Genomic DNA, 8,731 nt, shown 5'->3' with positions numbered 1-8,731 from the left:
GAGATTTTTAATCTTTGCTTTTTTGGTATTTGTTATCAATTTTTTACCTTTAAGAATCTAATCTTCAGTATCCATTTTCACTTAGGGGTGTGATTAATGGCTTGATTGCTCTCTTCACTTTTGACTCTCCCTTTTCTCCCTCAGGTCACCTCTATCTTCTCCTTCCTTGTACTTTCCTCTACTTAACTCTGTGAATCTCTATGGGTGTTCCAGACTGTGGAGAGCATATAGGGAAATGATTACTGACTAGATTAGTCTCTCCCCTTTTGACTCCCCCTCTTCTCCTCCTGGTCACCTCTATCTCCCTCTTCCCTCTTCTCTTCTCCATGTAACTCTGTGACACTCTCTGAGTGTCCCTTGCTGTGGAAAATTATTTCACCATTAACCTAGATGTTTTATCATCTGTGCTGTATGGATGGAGAAGTATTCAGCCTACTGTTAGAATAAAACTGAAAGCCAGAGGAAGGAAATTTAAATCCAAAACTTGAAATTATCAGAGAACTCCTGACTCCCAAGAAATTCAATCAACAACAGCTCATCTAAAAGCCTCCATACTTACACAGAAACCAAGCTCCACCCAAGAGCTAACAAGTCCCAGAGCAAGAAATATCATGCTAATTCGCCAGCAATGCAAAAACAGAGACCTGAGCATTAAAGTATAGGCTTCCTGAAGTCACACCAAACCCATAGCAAACCAACACTCACTACTGGCCACTAAATTCCAGGGAGAAGAGCTCCAGCTTCATCCACCAGAAAACATGCAAGCTTCCCTAACCAGGAAACCTTGACAAGCCACTAGTCCAACCCCACCCACAGGGAGGAACCACCACAATAAAGAGGAAACACAAACTTTCAGCCTACAGAAAGGCCACCCCAAACACAACAATCTAAACAAAATGAAAAGTCAGAGAAATATTCAGCAGGTAAAGGAGCATGATAAATGCCCACTAAACCAAACAAAAGAGATAGGGAGTCTACCTGAAAAATGATTCAGGATAGTGATAGTAAAAGTGATCAAAAATCTTGAAAATAAAATGGAGTGACAGATAAATAGACTAGAGACAAGGATTGAGAAGATGCAAGAAATGTTTAACAAGGATTTAGAAGAAATGAAAATGTCAATCAATAATGAGTAATGCAATAACTGAGATCAAAAGCACTCTGCAGGTAACCAAGAGTAGAATAACTGAGGCAGAAGATAGGGTATGTGAGGTGGAAGAAAGAATGGTAGAAATAAATCAAGCAGAGAAGAAAAAATTAAAAAAAAGAATTAAAGGAAATTAAGACAACCTCAGAGACCTCTGGGACAATGTTAAACTCACCAATATTTGAATCAGGAGTCCCAGAAGAAGAAGAAAAAAGGAAGGGCATGGGAAAATACTTGAGGATATAATAGTTGAAAACCTCACTAAAATGGGGAAGGAAATAGTCACCCAAGTCCAAGAAACCCAGAGAGTCCCAAATAGGATAAATCCAAGGCAAAACACCCCAAGATACATATTAATCAAATTCACTAAGATAAAATACTAAGCAAATATTAAAAATAGCAAGGGAAAAGCAACAAATAATACACAAGTGGATTTCCATAAGAATAACAGCTGATCTTTCAATAGCAGCTCTTCAGGCCATAAGGGAATGGCAGGCCATACCTAAAGTGATGAAAGAGAAAATACATATTAAAATGAATATTAATCTGCTGTTAAAAAGAGCACATTTGAATCAGTTCTATTGAGGTGGATAAACTGGAGCCTATTACACAGTAAAGTAAGTCAGAAAGAGATACACCAACAGAGTATATTAACACATATATATATATATGGAATTTAGTAAGATGCTAATTCACTTCAGTTCAGTTCAGTCACTCAGTCGTGTCCGACTCTTTGCGACCCCATGAATTGCAGCACACCAGGCCTCCCTGTCCATCACCATCTCCCGGAGTTCACTCAGACTCATGTCCATCGAGTTAGTGATGCCATCCAGCCATCTCATCCACGATCGTCCCCTTTTCCTCCTGCCCCCAATCCCTCCCAGCATCAGAGTCTTTTCCAATGAGTCAACTCTTCACATGAGGTGGCCAAAGTACTGGAGCTTCAGCTTTAGCATCATTTCTTCCAAAGTAATCCCAGGGTTGATCTCCTTCAGAATGGACTGCTTGGATCTCCTTGCAGTCCAAGAGACTCTCAAGAGTCTTCTCCAACAACACAGTTCAAAACATCAATTCTTTGGTGCTCAGCCTTCTTCACAGTCCAACTCTCACATCCATACATGACCACAGGAAAAAAACATAGCCTTGACTAGCCGGGCCTTAGTTGGCAAAGTAAAGTCTCTGCTTTTGAATAAGCTATCTAGGTTGGTCATAAATTTTCTTCCAAGGAGTAAGCGTCTTTTAATTACATGGCTGCAGTCACCATCTGCAGTGATTTTAGAGCCCCCCAAAAAATAAAGTCTGACACTGTTTCTACTGTTTCCCCATCTATTTCCCATGAAGTGATGGGACCAGATGCCATGATCTTCGTTTTCTGAATGTTGAGCTTTAAGCCAACTTTTTCACTCTCCTCTTTCACTTTCATCAAGAGGCTTTTTAGCTCCTTTTCAATTTCTGCCATAAGGGTGGTGTCATCTGCATATCTGAGGTTATTGACATTTCTCCTGGCAATCTTAATTCCAGCTTGTGTTTCTTCCAGTCCAGCGTTTTTCATGATGTACTCTGCATATAAGTTAAATAAGCAGGGTGACAATATACAGCCTTGACGTACTCCTTTTCCTATTTGGAACCAATCTGTTGTTCGATGTCCAGTTCTAACTGCTGCTTCCTGACCTGCATACAGATTTCTCAAGAGGCAGGTTAGGTGGTCTGGTATTCTCATCTCTTTCAGAATTTTCCAGTTTATTGTCATCCACACAGTAAAAGCCTTTGGCATAGTCAATAAAGCAGAAATAGATGTTTTTTTCTGGAACTCTCTTGCTTTTTCCATGATCCAGCGGATGTTGGCAATTTGATCTCTGGTTCTCTGCCTTTTCTAAAACCAGCTTGAACATTTGGAAGTTCACAGTTCACGTATTGCTGAAGCCTGGCTTGGAGAATTTTGAGCATTACTTTACTATCATGTGAGATGACTGCAATTGTGTGAAACTTTCAGCATTCTTTTTCATTGCTTTTCTTTGGGATTGTAATGAAAACTGACATTTTCCAGTCCTGTGGCCACTGCTGAGTATTCCAAATTTGCTGGCATATTGAGTGCAGCACTTTCACAGTATTATCTTTCAGGGTTTGAAACAGCTCAACTGAAGGTCCATCACCTCCACTAGCTTTGTTTATAGTGATGCTTTCCAAGGCCCACTTGACTTCACTTTCCAGGATGTCTGGCTCTAGATTAGTGATCACATCATCATGATTATCTGGGTCGTGAAGATCTTTTTTGTACAGTTCTTCTGTGTATTCTTGCCACCTCTTTTTAATATCTTCTGCTTCTGTTAGGTCCATACCATTTCTGTCCTTTATTGAGCCCATCTTTGCATGGAATGTTCCCTTGGTATCTCTAATTTTCTTGAAGAGATCTCTAGTCTTTCCCATTCTGTTGTTTCCCTCTATTTCTTTGTATTGATCGCTGAGGAAGGCTTTCTTATCTCTTCTTGCTATTCTTTGGAACTCTGCATTCAGATGCTTATATCTTTCCTTTTCTCCTTTGTTTTTTGCCTCTCTTCTTTTCACAGCTATTTGTAAGGCCTCGTCAGAAAGCCATTTTGCTTTTTTGCATTTCTTTTCCATGGGGATGGTCTTGATCCCTGTCTCCTGTACAGTGTCATGAACCTCATTCCATAGTTCATCAGACACTCTATCTATCAGATCTAGGCCCTTAAATCTATTTCTCACTTCCACTGTGTAATCATAAGGGATTTGATTTAGGTCATACCTGAATGGTCTAGTGGTTTTCCCTACCTTCTTCAATTTGAGTCTGAAGTTGGTAATAAGAAGTTCATGATCTGAGCCACAGTCAGCTCCTGGTCTTGTTTTTATTGACTGTATAGAGCTTCTCCATCTTTGGCTGCAAAGAATATAATCAATCTGATTTTGGTGTTGACCATCTGGTTATGTCCATGTGTAGAGTCTTCTCTTGTGTTGTTGGAATAGGGTATTTGCTATGACCAGTGCATTTTCTAATGATGCTAAGATGCTAATAATGACCATATATGCGAAACAGCAAAAGAGACGTTATTGATGGTCTAGTCCAGTATTGATGTTGTTTTTGGTTTATTCTGTTCCACTGACTTCAACTTCATTCTGACGCAAACACCTTCTTGTTCTGATGACAGTGGCTTTACTCTGGGTACCTCTCCGTGATCTACTGCAGCCCCCACATGCACACTTAGATATAGTGCAGGAGGAATTTAGCAGCTCAGCCATAAGAAGCTGGTGAGATGCTGGGGCTCAGTGTTGGGACCAGGGAGGCCCTAGTGAATAACTGAGCTGATGTGGCAGAAGCATGAGGCCCTGGTCACTTCTACTCAGTGTGGGATGCCATCAATAGTGGAAGTTTTGGTCTATCCAGAACTCTCCACTGACTTGGGCTGGGACTTTTCACATGCACATCCCTTTTCATTTTTAAATCTGTTTGCTTGTATATTTTTTCTAATTTTTGTAATTTTTGCAACTTTCATTTGAGTTTTATCTCTTGTTAACAAAATATAGCTGGATTTAGCAATCCCAATCTGAGAGCATCTGCCATTTAATAATGAATTTACATCACTTACATTGCCTATTATTATGATTATATTCAGACCTATTTCTTAATCTTATTTGGTGTCTTTCTTTTTGCCAGTTTCTAGAGTTTTTTCCCATTTTTAAAAAATCTTTGTTGACAATCCTTGCTAGATTGACTGAGGTTTCTTTTTTACTGTATTTTTCTTCTATTTTATGCTCACTATTACCAAGAAGTAATGAAACCCTAAGCCTAACCGTAACCTGAGCTTTTACCTGAGCTCTGTAGAACATTCATATTGTGCTTATGGCTTATATCTTGGGCATATCTCACTGTTTTTGTGGTCACTTTCAGGGATCAACAGTCTAATTCTAAGTATACAAACAGAAATCTAGTCTATTACTGCATTTTTGATCTCTCACTCTGCTTATAGTTGAATCTGACTCATGGTTGGAAGCCTGAAGTGAGAAGTGATCATAGAGATGAGGTTATGTGTGGATGGCTTCTTTCCTATTTCTTTAACATCCTTTTTATGCCTTTCTTCCCTGGGTTGACTAAAAAAAAATGTACAACTTGCCACAAGTTTTATTTGGGGCAAAATTAAGACTGCAGCCCAGCATCTCAGATAGCTCTGAGAGACTGTTCCTGTTATAACCACATGTTCTGGAAAACAAACTCATTCAGAAGGACAATGCAGATAGTGAAGCGCAGTTTATTACACCAGTGGACCCAAGGCAGAGTCTCCTCTTAGCCAAGGACCCCGACCAGCATGTGTGAAAATCTTTTATACCCCATGTGTACGTGTCTGAACCCACCACCCCAATTTCCTTGCTGCTACTGCTGCTAAGTCACTTCAGTCGTGTCTGACTCTGTGCGATCCCTTAGACGGCAGTCCACCAGGCTCCTCTGTCCCCGGGAATCTCCAGGCAAGAACACTGGAGTGGGTTGCCATTTCCTTCTCCAGTGCATGAAAGTGAAAAGTGAAAATGAAAGTGAAGTCCCTCAGTCGTGTTCGACTCTTGGCGACCCCATGGACTGTAGGTAGGCTCCTCAGTCCATGGGATTTCCCAGGCAAGCGTACTGGAGTGGGGTGCAATTTCCTTGAGACTTACATTAAAAAAAGGAAGGGTAAATACAATCACAATAACCCCATCATTCATGTGTTAGGTGTTCAAACAGTTAATAATCAATAAGCCTGTGGTTACATCCCAGTAGATACAGAAATAATTTATGACCTGTCCGGAGGCAGGGGTGATTAGAGTGTGTTTTCTCTTAGGCGATGAGTAACCTGGATGTGATCTTCAAGATTCCCCTGTCTAGATGGGGTCTTATCCTTTTATTGTAGTTTCCATAGGCACTAAGCACAGAGTTCAGCATCCATTGGAGAGGTGGCCGAGCATGATAAGCATGAACAGGCCAAAGACGGAGTTCAGCTCTGTCTGTTTCCTCCTTCATTCTCCCCTCTTGATGCTCTTAACTCATATTATGAGCATCATTTATAGGGATATATCGCACCCTGGCTCTCCGGCTGCCAGTTTGGGAGAATGACATCAACCTTCGGGTTACAAAGTTCATAACACATTGTAAAATTCAGGGTCCAAAAAGCAGAACTATCAAGGTAACTATAACAGTGGTAAATATAGTTTTCCACAAATTGCCCTTCATCCAAGATAGGACTGAAGTCCAGAAAGGAATGTTTTCATTTGACATTGCTTTTACCTGGTTTTTCATGTCATCTAAAGCAGTCGATACATTGCCAGATAAGTCAGGATTGTATACACAACATTCAACCTTAATTATAGAACAAATCCCTCCTTGAGCAGCTGTGAGTATGTCCAAAGCCATGCTATTATGAATTACCACTTTTCTCATTTGGATTTGTTCTTCATTTAAGGCTTGGATGGCTTTTGTTCTATCTAGGAGGGCATGTTTTGTGAAATTAGTTAAGGCCTCTACTTTAATCATGATATCACTTGTCCCTATAGAGGGTACGAATAAGGCAGCAATATACTCACACCATTGTAACCTGGATCTTGTCCACCTAGCATGTAAATAAGGCAAATTTACCAGGACTTGTTGTAGGTTAAACTTTTGTTACACTGGCATTTATATCAAATGTAACCCCATGACTCGAATCTATTGACTGTAGGTTTTACACCAAGAAAGCTAGGAGAGGTTATGATTAACAAGAGAGAGGAAAGTCTCTTTTTGCCATCCCAGAAAAGAGCAGAGTGGTTTAAAATCTCCTTGGTAGAGCAGTGACACCCACCAAGAAAGTCCATCCATCACTGACAGAGGCATAGTCCTACATACCCAGCAGTTGGAAGTGTTAAGGAAGTCTGTATAGGAATGTGCCCATGAGATGAAAACATTGTCCTGAGTTGAAATGGAAGTTAAATTCAAAATCACGTTGATGAGGCCAAGCAGTAGGAGTTGATTGTGCAGCTTTATCCTGAAGGGGCTCTTCCAGGATCTTCTCTTCCTTCTTCTTAAGGATGGTCTTAGTCTCTCGAGGGTCAGTGGGGTCCCTCTGTGCAGTCCACCCAGCGTTTTATGGGTCTGCATGGTATGTTCTCTTCACCCTTGTATGATGGATCCAAGGGACAATACCTGCAACTTTAACTGCAGTAGGGGTAGTTAGAATAACATAAGGGTCCTTTCACCAAGAGGCTAGCAAATCATGTTTCCAATCTTTGATCCATACTTGGTCACCAAGCTTAAACTCATGAATCTGTTCCCCAAGGGGGAATGACACCCTTTCTTGTACAAACTTAGTTACCCGATTTATTACCTTACCCAGTTCTATCTGCTGTGAAATCCTATCCCCCCTTACCTGACACCTGTTTTATTATGGGAGGGGGCTTCCCATACACAATTTCGTATGGAGAATAGCCTTGGGATTGTGGGGTCCTCCTGAGTCTGAGCAGAGCCATTGGAAGCAAGTCAACCCAGGAGCAGTCAGTCTCTATGATCCACTTGGAGAGTCTCTTTAATGTCCGGTTGGTTCATCCCACCATCTCAGAATTCTGGGCCTATATGCAGTTTGCAGTTTCCATTTGGTGTTTAAAGTTTTGCTTGCTTGTTGTAGTAAATCAGCTACAAAAACCGGGTCATTGTCTGAACTAATATTGGTAGGAAGTCCAAATCTGGGACTATTTTCCTAAGCAGGCACCAGGCTACTTCTGATGCTCTTTCAGTCTAGGTAGGAAAAGCTTCTACCCATCCTGAGAATGTATATACCATGACCAGCAGGTAACAGTAGTATCAGTGAAGTTTCATTTCAGTGAAGTCCACTCCCAGGTGTTCAAAGGGCAGCATGCCTTTCAGCTAAATACCTGGAGGTTTTTGTCTGAATACCCGAGAGGCAGCATTAACCTGTGAGCAGGCAGCATGCCCTAGGTGGGTCGCTTGGTGTGTTTGGCTTACCAGATTGTGTGACAGCTCCTCCAGTACCAATAATTTGCCACTTGGCAATTCCCACAATTCCTTTTCAGTTTTGATGGATCCTTCCACATTGGCTAACCTGACAGCCATTGTCCTTGTTTTGTAAGGCTAGTACCATCAGTATATAAGACCCAACTAGGGTCTGGAACCTTGTGTCCTTCTTTAAAACAAACCCCAGATACCTTACCTCTTCCTTGCAGATCTGTGCCTTCTTCTTCAACACCCAGTAGGTGACCTGCTTTCATCAGCACCTGGAGCAATGCTTTTGTTCCTTTCCAGCATTTTTCCTTGGTCTCAGAAGCCAGCAGCAGGTCATCCCCATATTGTAGGAGCCAACATCCATACTCTTCCAGATAGAATGAGTTCAGATCAGAAGCCAAGGCTTCTCCAAAGATGGCTGGGGAGTTCTTAAACCCTTGTGAGGGAGTCCAGATGAGCTGTTGTTTGGTGACCCCGACTAGATCTTCCCATTCAAAGGCAAAGATGGGCTATGACGCTGGGGCGAGGCGTACGTAGAAGAAGACATCATTGAGGTCTAGGTGAGTATAAACTTTAGTCCTTGGCCGGAGGAGGTTAAGTAAGGTATA

The 8,731-nt window shown here is 41.4% G+C and overlaps 1 pseudogene; it reads right to left on the bottom strand.

The window, feature by feature from the left end:
- Positions 1-6,173: 6,173 nt before the first annotated feature.
- Positions 6,174-8,234, bottom strand: LOC106503810 (annotated as a pseudogene).
- Between the last annotated feature and the right edge of the window lie 497 nt (positions 8,235-8,731).

The sequence above is a fragment of the Capra hircus genome, unplaced genomic scaffold (assembly GCF_001704415.2).
Source record: "Capra hircus breed San Clemente unplaced genomic scaffold, ASM170441v1, whole genome shotgun sequence".
NCBI classification, from domain to species: Eukaryota; Metazoa; Chordata; class Mammalia; order Artiodactyla; family Bovidae; genus Capra; species Capra hircus.
Note: the sequence above shows the minus strand (reverse complement) of the source record. Positions and strands in the feature narration are given on the sequence as shown.